Source organism: Phyllobates terribilis, unplaced genomic scaffold, assembly GCF_046119375.1.
Source record: "Phyllobates terribilis strain yellow unplaced genomic scaffold, ASM4611937v1 Scaffold_51__1_contigs__length_9155689, whole genome shotgun sequence".
NCBI classification, from domain to species: Eukaryota; Metazoa; Chordata; class Amphibia; order Anura; family Dendrobatidae; genus Phyllobates; species Phyllobates terribilis.
Window position 1 is genome coordinate 3173806 of NW_027362811.1, and position 19626 is coordinate 3193431.

A 19626-nucleotide genomic window follows, 5' to 3' on the forward strand; every position below is an offset into this window, starting at 1 on the left:
TGTGTGCTTCGCTGGCACCTAGACACGGGGACATGTGATTCGGTGGCACCCGGACGAGGGGCAGAGTGCTTTGGTGGCACACAGACGTGGGTCTGTGTGCTTCGTTGGCACCCTTACAGGGAGGCCATGTGCTTTGGTGGCACCCAGACATGTGGCCATGGGTGGTACTCGTATGTGAAGCCGTGTGCTTCGGTGGCACCCGGACGCGGGGCAGAGTGCTTCGGTGGCACAAGGACGCGGGTCTGTGTGCTTCAGTGGCACCCAGACACGAGGCTGTGTGCTTCAGGGGCCCTCGTACGTGGAGCCGTGTTCTTCGGTGGTTCCCGGACGCCGATGTTTGTGCCTTGGTAGCACCGAGAAGCGGGGCCACGTGCTTCGGTGGCACCCGGATGCAGGGTTGTGTGCTTCTGTAGCACATGGACGCGGGTCTGTGTGCTTTGGTGGCACCAAGACACGGGTCTTTGTGCTTCAATGGCACCTGTACAGGGAGGCCATGTGCTTCGGTGGCACCCAGATGCACCCGGACGTGGGGCCGTGTGCTTAGATGGCACTCGTATGTGGGCCGTGTGCTTTGGCGGCACCCGGACATGGGGCCGTTTGCTTTGGTGGCACCCGGATGCGGGTCTGTGTGCTTTGGAGGCACCTAGACATGGGCCATGTGCTTCAGTTGCACCCAGACGCGGGTCAGAGTGCTTCGGTGGCACACGGACGCGGGTCTGTGTGTTTCGGTGGCACGCAGATACAAGGCCTTGTGCTTCAGGAGCACTCGTACGTGGAGCCGTGTGCTTCGGTGGTACCCGGACGCCGGTCTTTGTGCTTCGGTAGCACCGAGAAGCGGGGCCTTGTGCTTCGGTGGCACCCGGACGCGAGTCTGTGTGCTTCGGTGCCACCCAGACACGGGTCTGTGTGCTTCGGTGGCACTCATATATGGGGCCTTGTGCTTCGGTGGCACCTGTACAGGGAGGTCGTGTGCTTCGGTGGCACCCGGACGCAGGTTTGTGTGCTTCGGTGGCACCCATTCAACGGGGCCGTGTGCTTCATGGGCACTCGTACGTAGAGCCGTGTGCTTCCGAGGTAACCCGGATGCCGGTCTTTGTGCTTCGGTAGCACCGAGAAGAGGTAGCCATGTGCTTCGGTGGAACCCATACACAGGGCCCTGTGCTTATTTGGCACACAGACGTGGGTCTGTGTGCTTCGGTGGCACCCAAACACGGGGGCGTATGCTTCAATGGCACTCATGTGGCACTGTGTGCTTCGGTGACACCCATTCAGGGGGTCTTGTGCTTCGGTGGCACCCGGACGAGGGGCTATGTGCTTTGGTGGCACAAGGACGCGGGTCTGTGTGCTTAGGTGGCACCTAGATGCGCGGCCTTGTGCTTCAGGGGCACTCGTACGTGGAGCCATGTTCTTCGGTGGTACTTGGACGCCAAGCTTTGTTCTTCGGTAGCACCGAGAAGCGGGGCTATGTGATTCGGTGGCAACCGGATGCGGGTCTGTGTGCTTCGAAAGCACCTAGACACGGGGCCATGTGGTTCGGTGGCACCCGGATGCGGGGCAGAGTGCTTCGATGGCACACGGACACGGGTCTGTGTGTTTCGGTTGCACCCAGACACAAGGCCGTGTGCTGCAGGGGCACTCTTACGTGATGCCGTGTACTTCGGTGGTATCCGGATGCCGATCTTTGTGCTTCGGTAGCACCGAGAAGTGGGGCCATGTGCTTCGGTGGCACACGGACATGGGTCTGTGTGCTTCGGTGGCAGCTAGACACGAGGCTGTGTGCTTCAGGGGCACTCGTACGTGGAGCCGTGTACTGCGGTGGTACCCAGATCCCGGCTTTGTGCTTCTGTAGCACCGAGAAGCAGGGCCATGTGCTTCAGTGGAAACCGGACGCGGGGCCATGTTCTTCGGTGGCACATGGATGTTTGTCTGTGTGCTTCGGTGGCACCCAGACACGGGTCTAAGCGCTATGGTGGCACCTAGACACGGGGCCATGTGCTTCGGTGGCTCCCGGACTGGGGTCTGTGTGCTTCGGTGGTACACGGACATGGGTCTGTGTGCTTTTGTGGCACCCAGACATGAGGCCGTGTGGTTCAGGGGCACTCGTACATGGAACTGTATTCTTTGGCGGCACCCGGATGCGGGTCTGTGTGCTTTGGTTTCACCTACACATGGGGCCATGTGCTTCGGTGGCACCCGGACACAAGGTCATGTGCTTCGATGGCACACGGATGCGGGTCTGTGTGCTTCGGTGGCACCCAGACACGGGGACGTGTGATTCGGTGGCACCCGGAGGCGAGGCAGAGTGCTACAGTGGCACACGGACGTGGGTCTGTGTGCTTCGGTGGCACCCAGAAACGGGGCCGTGTGCTTCAGTGGAACTCACATGTGAAGCCGTGTGCTTCGGTGGCATCCAGACACGGGGCCTTGTGCTTCGGTGGCACCTGGACGCGAGTCTGTGTGCTTTGGTGGCACCTAGACATGGGGCCATTTGCTTCGATGGCACATGGATGTGGGACTGTGTGCTTCGGTGTCACCCAGACACGAGGCCGTGTGCTTCAGGGGCATTTATACTTGGAGCCGTGTGCTTCGGTGGTACCTGGACACTGGTGTTTGTGCTTCAGTAGCACCGATTAGCGGGGCCATGTGCTTCGGTGGCACACGGACGCAGGGCCATGTGCTTCTGTGGCACATGGACGTGGGTCTGTGTGCTTCGGTGGCAACCAGACACGGGTCTATGTGCTTCGGTGGCACTTGCATGTGGGGCCATGTGCTTCGGTGGCACCCGTACAGGTAGGCCGTGTGCTTTGATGGCACCCTAACGCGGGTTTGTGTGCTTCGGTGGCACCTAGACACGGGACCATGTGCTTCGGGGTCACCAGGACGCGGGGTCACTTGCTTCGGTGGCACACGGAAGCGAGACTTTGGGCTGCGGTGGCACCCAGACACGGGGGCGTGTGTTTCGGTGGCTCTCGTATGCTGGGCTGTGTGCTTCGGTGGCACCCGTACTTGGGGGCAAATGCTTCGGTGGCATCCGTATACAGGACCGTGTGCTTCGGTGGCATCAGTAACCGGGGCCGTGTGCTTAAGTGGCACCCAAACATTTGGCCTTGTGCTTCTCTGGCTCCCAGACGTGGGGCCATGTGCTTCTGTGGCACACGGACGCCGGACCGTGTGCTTCAGTGGTACCTAGACACCAGGCCATGTGCTTCGGTGGCACCCAGACACATGGCCGTGTGCTTCGGTGGCACTCATATGTGGGGCCGTGTGCTTCGGTGGCACCTGGACGCGAGGCAGAGTGCTATGGTGGCACATGGACGCGGGTCTGTGTGCTTCGGTGGCACCCAGACACGAGGCTGTGTGCTTCAGGGGCCCTCGTACGTGGAGCCGTGTACTTTGGAGGTACGCGGACGCCGTTCTTTGTGCTTCGGTAGCACTGAGAAGCGGGGTCATGTGCTTCGGTGGCACCCAGACGTGGGGCCATGTGCTTCGGTGGCACATGGACGTTAGTCTGTGTGCTTCAGTGGCACCCAGACACGGGTATGTGTGCTATGGTGGCACCTAGAGATAGTGCCATGTGCTCCGGTGGCACCCGGACGCGGGGCAGAGTGCATCGGTGGCACATGGACGCGGGTCTGTGTGATTTGGTGGCACCCAGATGCGGGGCCATGTGCTTCGGTGGCACCCAGACACGGGGCGTGTGTTTCGGTGGCACTCGTATATGGGGCTTTGTGCTTCGATGGCACCCGGAAGCCGGGCCGTGTGCTTCGGTGGCACCCGAATGCGGGTCTGTATGCTTTGGTGGCACCTAGACAAGGGGCCATGTGCTTCGGTGGCACCCGGACACGGGGAAGAGTGCTTCGGTGGCACATGGATGCGGGTCTGTGTGCTTCAGTGGCACCTAGATGGGGGGCCGCGTGCTTTGTCAGCACCCGGATGAGGGGCCGTGTGCTTAGGTGGCAACCGGACGTGGGGCCGTGTGCTTCGGTGGCACCCGGACTCGTGTCTGTGTGCTTCGGTGGCACCCGTATGTGGGCTGTGTGCTTCGGCGGCATCCGGATGTGGGGCCGTGTGCTACAGTGGCACCCGGACGCGGGTCTGTGTGCTTCGGTGGCACCTAGACATGGGCCATGTGCTTCGGTGGCACCCAGACGCGGGGCAGAGTGCTTTGGTGGCACACGGACGCGGGTCTGTGTGTTTCGGTGGCATGGAGACACAAGGCCTTGTGCTTCAGGGACACTCGTATGCGGAGCCGTGTGCTTCGGTGGTACTCAGACGCCGGTCTGTGTGCTTCGGTAGCACTGAGAAGCGGGGCCTTGTGCTACGGTGGCACCTGGACGCTGATCTGTGTGCTTCGGTGGCACCTGTACAGGGAGGTTGTGTGCTTCAGGGGCTCCCGGATACAGGTTTGTGTGCCTCGGTGGCACCCATTCAACGGGGCCCTGTACTTCGGTGGCACCCAGACACGAGGCCGAGTTCTTCATGGACACTTGTACGTGGAGTCTTGTGCCTTGGAGGTACCCGGACGCCGGTCTTTGTGCTTCGGTAGCACCGAGAAGCGGGGCTATGTGCTTCGGTGGAAAGCGGGCGAGGAGCCATGTGCTTCGGTGGCACATGAACGTTGGTCTGTGTGCTTCGGTGGCACCCAGACACGGTTCTGTGTGCTACTGTGGCACCTAGACACCGGGCCATGTGCTTCGGTGGAACCCGGACGCGGGGCAGAGTGTTTCGGTGGCACACTGACATGGGTCTGTGTGCTTCGGTGGCACCCAGGCACGAGGCAGTGTGCTTCAGGGGCACTCGTACATGGAGCTGTGTTCTTCAATGGTACCTGGATGCCGGTCTTTGTGCTTCGGTAACACCGAGAAGCGGGGCCGTGTGCTTCGGTGGTACCCGGATGCGAGTCTGTTTGCTTCGGTGGTACCTAGACACGGGGCCATGTGCTTCGGTGGCACCCAGACGCAAGGCCATGTGCTTCGATGGCACACGGATGCGGGTCTGTGTGCTTCGGTGGCACCCAGACATGGGGCCGTGTGCTTCGGTGGCACTCGTATTTGGGGCCGTGTGCTTTGGTGGCACCCAGACGTGGGCAGAGTGCTATGGTGGTACACGGACGCGGGTCTGTGCTTCAGTGGCACCCAGACACGAGGCCGTGTGCTTCAGGGGCACTCATATGTGGAGCCGTGTACTTCGGAGGTACCCAGACGCCGGTCTTTGTGCTTCGGTAGCGGGGCAGAGTGCTACGGTGGCACATGGCCGTGGGTCTGTGTGCTTTGGTGGCACCCAGACACGAGTCTGTGTGCTACAGGGGCACTCATACGTGGAGCCGTGTTCTTCAATGGTACAGGGACGCCGGTCTTTGTGCTTTGGTAACACGAGAAGCGGGGCCGTGTGCTTTGGTGGCACCCAGATGCGGGTCTGTGTGCTTTGGTGGCACCTAGACACGGGTCATGTGCTTTGGTGGCAGCCGTACAGGAAGGCTGTGTGCTTCGGTGGCACCCGGATGTGGGTCTGTTTGCTTCGGTGGCACCTAGACACGGGGACATGTGCTTTGGTGGCACCCGTACGAAGGGCCATGTGCTTCGGTGGCACACGGATGCGGGTCTGTCTGCTTCGGTGGCACCCAGACACGGGGCTGTGTGTTTCGGTGACACTCGTATGTGGAGCTTTGTGCTTCGGTGGCACCCATTCAGGGGGTTGTGTGCTTTGGTGGCACCCAGAAGCGTGGTAGAGTCCTATGGTGGTACACGGACGCGGATCTGTGTACTTCGGTGGCACCCAGACTCGAGGCTGTGTGCTTCAGGGGCACTCATATGTGGAGCCGAGTGCTTCGGTGGTACCCGGATGCCGGTATTTGTGCTTCGGTAGCACCGAGAAGCAGGGCCATGTGCTTCGGTGGCACCCGGACGCGGGTCTGTGTGCTTCGGTGGCCCCTAGACACGGGGTCATGTGCTTCGGTAGCACCCAGACGAGGGGCCACGTGCTTCGGTCGCTCACAGACGCAGGTGTGTGTGCTTCGGTGGCATCCAGACACGGGGCCGTGTGCTTCGGTGGTACTCGTATGTGAAGCCGTGTGCTTTGGTGGCACCCGGTTGTGAGTCTGTGTGCTTCGGTGTCACCTAGACATGGGGTCTTGTGCTTTAGTCGCACTCTTATGCAGGGCTGTGTGCTTCTGTGGCACCTGTTCAGGGGGTCATGTGCTTCGGTGGCACACGGACGCGGGGCAGAAAGCTACGGTGGCACATGAATGTGGGTCTGTGTGCTTCGGTGGCACCTAGACACAAGGCCGTGTGCTTCAGGGGCACTCGTACGTGCAGCCGTGTGCTTCGGAGGTACCCGGACGCCAGTGTTTGTGCTTCGGCAGCACCGAGAAGTGGGACCATGTTCTTCGGTGGCACCCATATGCGGCTCCGTGTGCTTTGGTGGCACCTAGACACGGGACCATGTGCTTCGGTGGCACCCGGGCGAGGGCCATGTGCTTCGGTGGTACTCGTATGTGAAGCCGTGTGCTTCGGTGGCACCTAAACACGGGGTTATGTGCTTCGGTGGCACCCGAACGCGGGTCTGTGTGCTTCGGTGTCACCTAGACATGGGGTCATGTGCTGCGGTCGCACTCTTATGCAGGGGTGTGTGGTTCTGTGGCACCTGTTCAGGGGGTCATGTGCTTCGGTGGCATACGGACGCGGGGCAGAATGCTACGGTGGCACACGAATGTGGGTCTGTGTGCTTCGGTGGCACCCAGACACAAGGCCGTGTTCTTTAGGGGCACTCGTACGTGCAGCCGTGTGCTTTGGAGGTACCCGGATGCCGGTCTTTGTGCTTCGGTAGCACTGAGAAGTGGGACCATGTTCTTCGGTGGCACCCAGATGCGGGTCTGTGTGCTTCGGTGGTTCCTGGACGAGGGGCCATGTGTTTCGGTGGCACATGGATGCAAGTTCGTGTGCTTCGGTAGCACCCAAACACGTGGCAGTGTGCTTCGGTGGTACTCGTATGTGAAGCCTTGTGCTTCGGTGGCACCCGGACGCGGGGCAGAGTTCTATGATAGCACACGGACGCGGGTCTGTGTGCTTCAGTGGCACCCAGACACGAGGCTGGAGAAGTATTCTTTGGTGGCACCTGGATGCGGGTCTGTGCTTTGGTGGCACCTAGACAGGGGGCATGTGCTTCGGTGGCACCCGGACACAAGGCCATGTGCTTCGGTGGCAAACGGATGCGGGTCTGTGTGCTTCGGTGGCACCCAGACACGGGGCCGTGTGCTTTGGTGGCACTCGTATGTGGGACTGTGTGCTTCAGTGGCACCCGAACGCGGGGCAGAGTGCTTCGGTGGCACACGGACGCGGTTCTGTGTGCTTCGGTGGCACCCAGACACGAGGCTGTGTGCTTCAGGGGCACTAGTACGTGGAGCCGTGTTCTTCGGTGGTTCCCGGACGCCGATGTTTGTGCTTCGGTAGCACCGAGAAGCGGGGCCACGTGCTTCGGTGGCACCTGGATGCAGGGTTGTGTGCTTCTGTAGCACATGGACGCGGGTTTGTGTGCTTCGGTAGCACCCAGACACGGGTCTGTGTGCTTCAATGGCACCTTTACAGGGAGGCCATGTGCTTCGGTGGCACCCAGATGCACCCGGACGTGGGGCCGTGTGCTTAGATGGCACTCGTATGTGTGCCGTGTGCTTTGGCGGCACCCGGACATGGGTCTGAGTGCTTCGGTGGCACCCACACACGAAGCCATGTGCTTCAGGGGCACTCGTACGTGGAGCCATGTGTTGCGGAGGTACCCGGATGCCAGCCTTTGTGCTCCGGTAGCACCGAGAAGCCTGGCCATGTGCTTCGGTGGAAACCGGACGAGGGGCCATGTGCTTCGGGGGCACCCGGATGCAGGTTTGTGTACTTCGGTGGCACCCAGACACGAGGCCGTGTTCTTCATGGGCACTCGTACGTAGAGTCTTGTGCTTTGGAGGTACCCGGACGCCGGTCTTTGTGCTTCGGTAGCACCGAGAAACGGGGCCATGTGCTTCGCTGGAAACCGGGCGAGGAGCCATGTGCTTCGGTGGCACATAAACGTTGGTCTGTGTGCTTCAGTGGCACCTAGACACGGGTCTGTGTGCTACGGTGGCACCTAGACACCGGGCCATGTGCTTCGGTGGCACCCGGACGCGGGTCTGTGTGCTACGGTGGCACCCAGACACCAGGCCATGTGCTTCAGGGGCACTTGTATGTGGAGTTGTGTGCTTCGGTGGTACACGGACGCCAGTCTTTGTGCTGCGATAGCACCGAGAAGCAGGGCCATGTGCTTCGGTGGCACCCGGACGCTGGTCTGTGTGCTTCGGTGGCACGCAGACACGGGTCTGTGTGCTTCGGTGGAAACCGGATGAGGGGCCATGTGCTTCAGTGGCACATGGACGTTGGTCTGTGTGCTTCGGTGGCACCCAGACACGGGTCTGTGTGCTACGGTGGCACCTGGACGCGGGGCAGAGTGCTTCGGTGGCACATAGACATGGGTCTGAGTGCTTCGGTGGCACCCACACACGAAGCCGTGTGCTTCAGGGGCACTTATACGTGGATCCATGTGTTCCGGAGGTACCCGGATGTCGGCCTTTGTGCTCCGATAGCACCGAGAAGCGTGGCCATGTGCTTCGGTGGAAACCGGACGAGGGGCCATGTGCTTCGGTGGCACATGGACGTTGGTCTGTGTGCTTCGGTGGCACCCAGACATGGGTCTGTGTGCTACGGTGGCACCTAGACACCAGGCCATGTGCTTCGGTGGCAGCCGGACGCGGGGCAGAGTGCTTCGGTGGCACACGGACATGGGTCTGTGTGCTTCGGTGGCACCCAGACACGAGGCCGTGTGCTTCGGTGGCACTCGTATGTGGGGCCGTGTGCTTCGGTGGAACCCGGACACGGGGCAGAGTGCTATGGTGGCACACGGACGCGGGTCTGTGTGCTTCGGTGGCACCCAGACACGAGCCCGTGTGCTTCAGGGGCCCTCATACATGGAGCCGTGTACTTCGGAGGTACCCGGACGCAGTTTTTTCTGCTTCGGTGGCACCCGGATGTAGGGCCATGTGCTTCGGTGGCACATGGACGTTAGTCTGTGTGCTTTGGTGGCACCCAGACATGGGTATGTGTGCTATGGTGGCACCTAGAGATGGTGCCATGTGCTTCGGTGGCACCCGGACGCGGGGCAGAGTGCATCGGTGGCACATGGATGCGGGTCTGTGTGATTTGGTGGCACCCAGATGCGGGGCTATGTGTTTCGGTGGCACTCGTATGTGGGGCTGTGTGCTTCGATGGCACCCGGAAGCCGGGCCGTGTGCTTCGGTGGCACCCGATTGCGGGTCTGTGTGCTTTGGTGGCACCTAGACAAGGGGCTATGTGCTTCGGTGGCACCCGGACGCGGTGCAGAGTGCTTCGGTGTCACATGGACGCGGGTCTGTGTGCTTCGGTGGCACCTAGATGCGGGGCCGTGTTCTTTGGCGGCACCCGGACGTGGGGCCGTGTGCTTCGGTTGCACCCGGACTCAGGTCTGTGTGCTTTGGTGGCACCCGTATGTGCGGCGAGGAGCCATGTGCTTCGGTGGCACATGAATGTTGGTCTGTGTGCTTCAGTGGCACCTAGACACGGGTTTGTGTGCTACGATGGCACCTAGACACCGGGCCATGTGCTTCGGTGGCACCCGGACACGGGTCTGTGTGCTACGGTGGCACCCAGACACCAGGCCATGTGCTTCAGGGGCACTCGTATGTGGAGTTGTGTGCTTCGGTGGTACACGGCCGCCAGTCTTTGTGCTGCGATAGCACCGAGAAGCAGGGCCATGTGCTTCGGTGGCACCCGGACGCGGGGCAGAGTGCTTCGGTGGCACCCGGACGCAGGGCAGAGTGCTTCGGTGGCACATGGACGCGGGTCTGTGTGCTTCGGTGGCACCTAGATGCGGGGCCGTGTGCTTTGGCGGCACCCGGACGTGGGGCCGTGTGCTTCAGTTGCACCCGGATTCAGGTCTGTGTGCTTCGGTGGCACCCGTATGTGGGCTGTGTGCTTTGGCGGCATCCGGACATGGGGCCGTGTGCTCTGGTGGCACCCGGACGCGGGTCTGTGTGCTTCGTTGGCACCTAGACATGGGCCATGTGCTTCGGTGGCACCCAGACGCGGGGCAGAGTGCGATGGTGGCACACAGACGCGGGTCTGTGTGCTACGGTGGCACCCAGACACGTGTCTGTGTGCTTCGGTGGCACTCGCATGCGGGGCCGTGTGCTTCGTTGGCACCTGTACAGGGAGGTCGTGTGCTTCGTTGGCACCCGGATGCAGGTTTGTGTGCTTCGGTGGCACCCATTCAACGAGGTCGTGTGCTTTGGTGGCACCCAGACACGAAGCCGTGTTCTTCATGAGCAATCGTACGTGGAGCCGTGTTCTTCGGAGGTAGCTGGACGCTGGTCTTTGTGCTTCAGTAGCACCGAGAAGCGGGAGCCATGTGCTTTGGTGGCACCAGTACGCAGGGCCCTGTGCTTATTTGGCACATGGACGTGGGTCTGTGTGCTTTGGTGGTACTCAGACACAGGGGCATGTGCTTCAATGGCACTCTTATGTGGGGCTGTGTGCTTCGGTGGCACCTGTTTAGGGGTTCGTGTGCTTCGGTGGCACCCGGATACGGGGAAGAGAGCTAAAGTGGCAGTCGTATGTTGAGCCGTGTGCTTGGGAGGTACCTGGACGCCGGTCTTTGTGCTTTAGTGGCGCAGAGAAGCGGGGCCATGTGCTTTGGTGGCACATGGACGTAGGTCTGTGTGCTTTGGTGGCACCCGGACGAGGAGCCATGTGCTTCGGTGGCACACGGACGCGGGTCTGTGTTCTTAGGTGGCACCTAGACGCAGGGCCATGTGCTTCAGGGGCACTCATACGTGGAGCCGTGTTCTTCGGTAGTACCTGGACGCCAAGCTTTGTGCTTCGGTAGCACCGAGAAGCGGGGCCGTGTGATTTGGTGGCATCCGGACGCGGGTCTGTGTGTTCGGTAGCACCTACACATGGGGCCATGTGCTTCGATGGCAACCGGAGGCGGGGCAGAGTGCTTCGGTGGCACACGGACGCAGGTCTGTGTGCTTCGGTGGCACCCAGACACGAGCCCGGTCTTTGTGCGTCGGTAGCACCGAGAAGAGGAGCCATGTGCTTCGGTGGAAACCGGACGTGAAGCCATGTGTTTCGGTGGCACATGGACGTTGTTCTGTGTGCTTCGGTGGCACATGGACACGGGGCCGTGTGTTTCAGTGACATTCGATGACGTGGCCATATGCTTCAGTGGCATACGGATGCTGGGTCATATGCTTCGGTGACAAGCGGGAAACCAGGCTACGTGCTTTGTTGGCACGTGGAAGTTGAGCTGTGTGCTCTGGTGGCACGCAGATGCCAGGCCGTGTGTTTTGGTGGCAAAGAGACGCCGGGCCGCATGCTTCAGCAGCATGTGGACATCAGACCATGTGCTTATGTGGCATCTGTTCGGGCCATGTGCTTCAGTGGCACACAGAAGTCGGGTCATTACACAGTACACAGCAGGGGCACATTTATAAGATTATCTTAGCACAGGAACATTTTATTTAAACACATCCAATTGTGGAAATTATTATTATTCCAAGATGTATTGATTAAAATGAACTTTTGTTCATTGGAAAACCCCTTTAAGTACCAGATGTGGAGCTGTAAGCAGAGTGACGGATAACTAGGACACAGCAAAGAGCTGCATCCAGGATCATGGCACCAGGGACACAGCCGGGATCAGGTTCATGACCACAAGCTATAACTAGAAATAGGCCTTCGACATAACCAGTATATAGCAGGAGCAGATCATGGACTCAGAACTAGGAGATGTAAGGAACAGAGGCCAGGACAAATTTAGGTTGGGAAGCATGGACAGCATCCAGGATTAGGTGAGTAGTCACAGCACAGGCCACGTACAGGGAGTAATTGGCGTGGGCAGGAATTTGTTGCATCCTCAGTGAAATCACATGTGAGCGCATACTCGCACAGTGTCTGTTGTTGCAGAGATCGAAGCAGCGACAAGGTGCAACAAGATGTGGACACTAGACGATAAGAGGTGGCTGGGGCATGGAGGTCTCACGCAGCAAACAGTGGCCAAACAAGAGCAAGTCACAGCAAGGACACAATCCAAGCAGCACCGCAGTAGCCAAGTAAGTCTTATTCTAATTCATTGGATGGGGCTGTATTGTCAGATGAAGATGCATGCAGTAAGGAAGGAAATATGTTTAACATGTTAATAAAGTGTTTGAAAGCTGAGAAGTGTTATAAGAAAGAGGTGATCACTACATGGCTGAAAGCTCAGAACAGTGAGATACTAGTCACAGCGCAGGGTGTGTTCATTGTCATCCACTTATACATTTGTAGCAAGAGCATCAGGGAAGGAGAGTACGTGGATGTTTTTTTTTTTTTTTAACCTAAGTCTTGGCAGCGAAGACAGACTTAGACAGGTAGTGAGGAAGCAGAGGAGAAATTATTAATGGAATTCACAAAAAAAATATTTTCCATTTTCAAGACTGTCCTATATAGGAATACAAGTGGACTCGCTAAAAGGGCAGTGTAGGCTGCCTGCTGTCAAGTTGATTACTGGAAGATGGAAAGGTGAATGCGGTGTGATGTGATGGTCAGAAATTTTTAGCCATTGTTGGATTCCCTGAAGTTTACATGTAGGGTGATTCTGATGGGGAAGATCTCTTTCAGCCATATGCCATTAAGCTCAATTGGGATGAAGAAAAGGTTTCATAAGATCGGGGTTATGGACTAATTGAACAAAGATTTGACGGTGTGCAAAAAAATTCTAACAGCTTTTAATGAACCTAGGCGGCACTGAAAACTGGGGTAGAAGGTGATCAGTAAGTATTGTAACACGATAATACTACATAGCATACTGTACATACAGTGAAGGAAGTAATTATTTGATCCCTTGCTGTTTTTGTACGTTTGCCCACTGACAAAGACATGAACAGTCTATAATTTTAAGGGTAGGTTAATTTTAACATTGAGAGATAGAATATCCCCCCAAAAAATCAATAAAATCACATTGTATAAATTAGATAAATTTATTTGCATTTTGCAGTGAGAAATAAGTATTTGATTCCTCTAGAAAACAACACTTAATACTTGGTGGCAAAACCTTTGTTGGCAAGCACAGCAGTTAGACTTTTTTTGTAGTTGATGATGAGGGTTGCGCACATGTCAGGAGGAATTTTGGTCCACTCCTCTTTGCAGATCATCTCTAAATCATTCAGATTTTGAGGCTGTCGATTGGCAACTCGAAGCTTCAACTCCCTCCACTCCTGTGTTGCCTTGGCTGTATGTTTTGGGTCATTGTCTTGCTGGAAGACCCTGTCCCGACCCATTTTTAATGTCCTGGTGGAGGGAAGGAGGTTGTCACTCAGGATTTTACAGTACATGGCTCCATCCATTCTCCCGTTGATGCGGTGAAGTAGTACTGTGCCCTTAGCAAAGAAACACCCCCAAAACATAATGTTTCCACCTCCATGCTTGACAGTGGGGATGGTGTTCTTTGGGTCATAGACAGCATTTCTCTTCCTCCAAACACAGCGAGTTGAGTTAATGCCAAAGAGCTCAATTTTTGTCTCATCTGACCACAGCACCTTCTCCCAATAACTCACAGAATCATCCAGGTGTTCATTGGCAAACTTCAGATGGGCCTGCTCTTGTGATGAGCGAGTATGTTCAGTTAACCCTTTCGACGAGTATGCTCGGGCGAGTACCAAGTATCTTCAGCGTGCTTGTTTGACAGTTTTAATACATGTGAGGAATGCTTAAGAAACAAGCATTCTTCACTTGTATTAAAGCTGTCAAACAGACGCAAATCATGCACATGGGAGTGATTCAAACATATCACCGAGCATGCTGAAGATACTCTGTACTCGCCTGACCAATGGTTTTCTTGGTGACTGTGGTCCCAGCTACCTTGAGATCATTAACAAGTTCCCCCTCTGTAGTTTTATGCTGATCTCTCACCTTCCTCATGATCAAGGCTACCTCATGAGGTGAGATTTTGCATGGTGCCCCAGATCGATGTCGATTGACAGTCATTTTGTACTTCTTTCATTTTCTTACTATTGCACCAACAGTTGTCTTCTTCTTACCCAGCGTCTTACTTATGTTTTTTAGCCCATTCCAGCTTTGTGCAGGTCTATGATCTTGTCCCTGACATCCTTAGAAAGCTCTTTGGTCTTGCCCATGTTGTAGAGGTTAGAGTCTGACGGATTAATTGAGTCTGTGGACAGGAGTCTTTTATACAGGAGACTATGTAAGACAGCTGTCTTTAATGCAGGTAACAAGTTGATTAGGAGCGTCTAACTAGTCTGTAGGAGCCAGAACTCATAATGGTTTGTAGGGGATCAAATACTTATTTCTCACTGCAAAATGCAAATAAATGTATCTAATTTATACAATGTGATTTTCTTGATTTTTTGGGGGGATATTCTATCTCTCAATGTTAAAATTAACCTACCCTTAAAATTATAGACTGTTCATGTCTTTGTCAGTGGGCAAACTTACAAAAACAGAAATTGATCAAATAATTATTTCCTTCCCTGTATCTAGAAAGGTTTACAAGATAATATGTTTGTTGGGAGTTCTTCTTTAAAGAGGATCTGTCACTTGCCATAAATATGGAAATATTTTACCTGGTCTAAATGATTTTGTTTCCCTGAAGTTGTTTTGGAAAAAAAAAATCATATTAATGGCAAATGACAGTTTCTCTTTAAAACATGCATTTTGTAAGCTCTTAAATGCTACTGCACTTTGGTTATTGTGGCCCAGTTTTTGTGCAACTTGCAACGTCACATATTATTTCATACATATTGTTTTTTTAGCTCTGTCTTGTCAGTACATCACATTCATCTTATTCCCCTCTTGCTTTCCTAAACTGAAGGCTATATATCTCCATGGCATTCTGACCTCATGACTGGTCAACAAAAGCCTGACCCCGAGGAGCAATCCTGGTCTTCAGAATTTGCACGATGGGGAAGACCAAGAACAAGCAGGGCCTTTGACAGCAGAACAACTTGACCACAAAGGAGTTTCGGAAGAAAAACTGTTGCCCCTGCAGCTTTTTTTACATTTAAAATAGAGTTTATACTTTAATGATTTAAATTAAAAAGTCAATGCTAAATAAAGTTTTGGAAAATGACATTTATCCGGACTTGTGTTTTATTTACATTATTATTTTAAAATAACTGTTACATGACTTCTTATAAGTGAGGTTTAGCTGAGGCTCCAACAGCCTTTACCTATCCTCCATTTTTATGGTAGGTTGGAGAATGGCTTTCCGGATGCTAAGGTGGCCATAGACATGAGTTGGCTATTGACAAGACACTTGTCCTGCCAACACTAATCTTTTCCGACTTCCCATTATAATAGAATGATCAGTATGACTGAGGGTTTACGTGTAGTCAATAGGGACAGCCACTGCTAGACACTAGAGATGAGCAGATTGATGTGCGAGATTTCGGTACAGCATCTAGGTCAGTGGTACCTGGCAGTTACACAGAAGGGCCAAAAATCAATGATCTGCCTGTCAACTAAAAATGCTGACAGGCTGACTCTTATAAAAATGAACAAGGGCTGGATTGGGCCAGGCTTCTCAACACCACCGAATGATAGCAGCGTAAGAAACTCAAATCCCGTGTCTTTTCTTGGGAGGTGTATTCCCATGCACCTTTTCACACCCACACATGGGTATACGCTTCCTGATTTTGGCTATTTGCTCTTGTCCTCCTCCTTCTCCTCATCCTCCACCACCATATCACCATGATGACCGTGGTCCGTGATGCAACACCCACATAATTTTTTTAAAGGGTGTTTATGATGCCCGTTAAAATTTTTTTTTATACAGTATGTTCATGTATACCCCCCAGGGGTAAATGTTTGTCAGCCCATACACTTAGTGCATGGGCATTACAAGTATAGGAGGCCCGCTCCTTTCTAATGGGAACATTTTTTTTTTATGAGGCCATCCTCCACGTCTCTTCCAAGGGGCATTGAAGTGCCAAATTTTTGGCAGCCCTTGCATTCACTGCATAGGCCAACACTATGGGAGACTCTCTCTTTTCTAATGGGAATTTGTCGTTACTGTGGCCCTGCTCCGTGTGTCTTTAAATTGTTAGTGGGGTTTTTCCTAAAATTGGTCAGCCGTTGGACTCACTGCATACCCTATAACTGTATAGCAGACCCTCTCCTTTTTAATGGGAACATGTCGTACCTTGTTACTGTGGCCCTGCTCTATGTGTCTTTAAATTCTTAGTGGGGTTTTTCCTAAAATTGGTCAGCCGTTGAACTCACTGCATACCCTATAACTGTATAGCAGACCCTCTCCTTTCTAATGAGAACATGTTGTACCTTGTTACTGTGGCCCTGCTCTATGTGCCTTTAAATTCTTAGTGGTGTTTTTCCTAAAATTGGTCTGCCGTTGGACTCACTGCATAACCTATAACTGTATAGCAGACCCTCTCCTTTCTAATGGGAACATGTCGTACCTTGTTACTGTGGCCCTGCTCCGCGTGTCTTTAAATCCTTAGTGGTTTTTTTCCTAAAATTGGTCAGCCGTTAGACACACTGCATACCCTATATCTATATAGCAGACCTTCTCCTTTCTAATGGGAACATGTCGTACCTTGTTACTCTGGCCCTGCTCTATGTGTCTTTAAATTCTTAGTATGGTTTTTCCCAAATTTTGGCAGTCCTTGCAGTCACAGCATGGGCATTACCACTATAGGAGACGCGCTCCTTTATAATGGGAACATTTTTTTTACTGAGACCCTCCTCTATGTCTCTTCAAAGGTGTATTGGGTTGCGTCCAAATTTTTGGCAGCCCTTCCAGTCACTGGATACGCAATAACAGTATAGGAGACCTACTTATTAATAATGGGAACAAGAAAGCATAGCCGGCTGATGGCTCTCTAACAATAGCTAGGGCCGACTGCTGGCCTTTTAAGAATAGTAAGGGCCGTCTGATGTCCCTATAAAAATAGGCTTTATGACTTTCAGAGTCCCTCCATCATAAATAAAAAAGGATGTGTCTGATGATGTGTCACACACCACATTGCCAGATAAGGTTGTAAAATGTTAAAATGACATTTCCCAGTGAATACATTTGTCTTAAAAAATAACGTAAAAAAACAAAACAATAGGATCTTTCTTTAGTATAAAAAACAGCGTCACCAATTTAACCTCAATGTAATCACATTGTTCAGCTCATGCCCCTCCTCCTCCATCTCCAAAATGACCACATCAGTCACAAGCTGACAGCACTGCAGCACTGCCTTGGCCAAGCGGCAACAGGCTGTGCTGAAGATAACATGCTTAATGCTTAATTGACAAACCGCCCAGCACTGCAGAGTTGTTGAAAGCTGTAACACAGCAGCCTGATCTGTGGCTCTTACCGCTGAACATACAGCCAGGCATGGTCGTGTGTGACAATGGGCGGAACCTGGTGACGGAGAAATGACACCCAGAGTAGATACGATTTCCCTCTATGCCAGTCCTTTCACCGAGCTAAATACAACTCTCAGCAAAAAAAGCTGTGGACTGGCTCCGTACCATCCCTGGCCACATTCATCTGTCCACGTGTTTGTGGGTAGGCGGTCCTTCCCAGTATGTGCACTGGGGAGGGCACAGGTAATGTTGTGGGACCCGTGCTTGTGGAAGACGGAGACAAACCCAGGAGAAACAGTGGCGGCTGGGGACCGAGTTTGGACACCCAGCCGCTGCTGGCATGAGGTTGAAAAGCTTCCGACTTCACGAGCCTAAAAGGCCACATTTCAAGTGAAAGCAGCTTTAGAAGACTTCTTGGGAGAAATGACAGCTGGGTAGATATGGTTTCCCAAGTCCTTTCACCAAGCTAAAGAATATGGCTGTGGTGAAATACAACTCAGCAAAAAAAGCTGTGGACTGGCTCCGTACCTTCCCTGGCCACATTCACCTGTCCACGTGTTTGTGGTTAGGCGGTCCTTCCCAGTAATTGCACTGGGGAGGGCACGGGTAATGTTGTGGGAACCGTGCTTGTGGAAGGAGGAGACGACACCGGGAGAAACAGTGGCGGCTGGGGACAGGAGTATGGACAACCGGCCGCCTCCTGCATGAGGTTATCAAAAGCTTCCGCCTCCACGAGCCTAAAAGGCCACATTTTCAAGTGCAAGCAGCTGTCAAAAATTTGGCAGTATAGTATTGCAGCCTGTGGGTGGGTGGCTAGCTGCATACTTGCGTTTGCATTTCAAGGAATGGGGTAGGGACAACTGAACGCTGCACTGGGACAAGGACGTGGACAGTGATTGTTGCAAGTCTGCAACGACAGGTGCATGGCGGGAGGCATCTTCGCATGCACCAAGGATCACTTATGATGGGCACACTTTTAGGCAGTGATCTGGGAGTCAGAAATGCTTCCAGAGGTCTTCCCCATGCTGTTCCCATGTCTTTTCAGCACTGTATGCATGTGTCTGATGATGTGTCACACACCACAGTGCCAGATAAGGTTGTAAAATATTAAAATTACATTTCCCAGTGAATGCATTTGTCTTTGTTGAAAGCAATGCAAAAGTGCAAAAACGTATCAAAAACGCTACGTGTGAACATAGCCCAAGGTGTGGAGGAGTATTTTTGGTTATTTATTTTGCCTTATATACAAGTCATTACCCTGGAAAGGATGTTCCTTAATATATTTCCCAGGAAAATCCATTTTGGTCTTGTTTTTGTATGTTTTATTGTGAGTCCGTAAAAGTGGTGTAATACTCTGACAACGTTGTAGACAGTAGTGTCTTGGGAGTCAGAAATGCTTCCAGGGATCTTCTCCATGTCATTTGAGCACTGCTCCCATCCATTTGGGCAATTTTTAGGCCCTCTGCAGACCGCCGGGGGGAGCCGCCTGAAAAATGTTCGAGTTTCCCATAGACTTACATTGGGCTCGTTGCTCGGGTCGAGCACCCGAGTATTCCAATTTGCTCGACCCGAGCAACGAGTACCCGAGCATTTTTGTGCTCGCTCATCACTAATCCTAACCCATATCACTAAAGGAGTTACATGTGCTGTCAGGGTTAGGCCTCAGCTAGCCCAGTACTAACTCAGTCCTGTAGGCAAGCAGCAAAGTCACAGCAGGAATTTCAGTAAGCAACAAGGGTTTTTTTTTTAAAAATGGCCTAAAAAGAGTGAAGAAGCCAAGTTCTAGTTTCAGCAATAAGACAAAAAAAAGAAAATTGGAAAATCATACAATGACATGCCTCCACATAAACCATGAAGAACCCAGCAATGCAAATCTCATAAAACAGCAGCACAATGTAAAAGTGGAATTTACCTATAACCAGACAACATGCAAGTAACTTAACCCTTGCACCCGCCAGAGTCCTTCCACTTACCCTGGTCATCACAGCTGCCATCTTTACACCCTCTCATAAAGGCCCTCATCACAGCACACAATCTGCTGACTGCTTCCTCTCTGTGGTTTAAATCCTGGAAGCTGGCAGGAGATTGGCCAGGAGACCATCAGTAAGCAGCTGCTGTAATTCATGTCTGATTTCTAGCCAGGATTGGGGCTCATTCACAGGATTGTATTTTTGGTCCGGGTGCTGTCTGTTGAAATAACGGA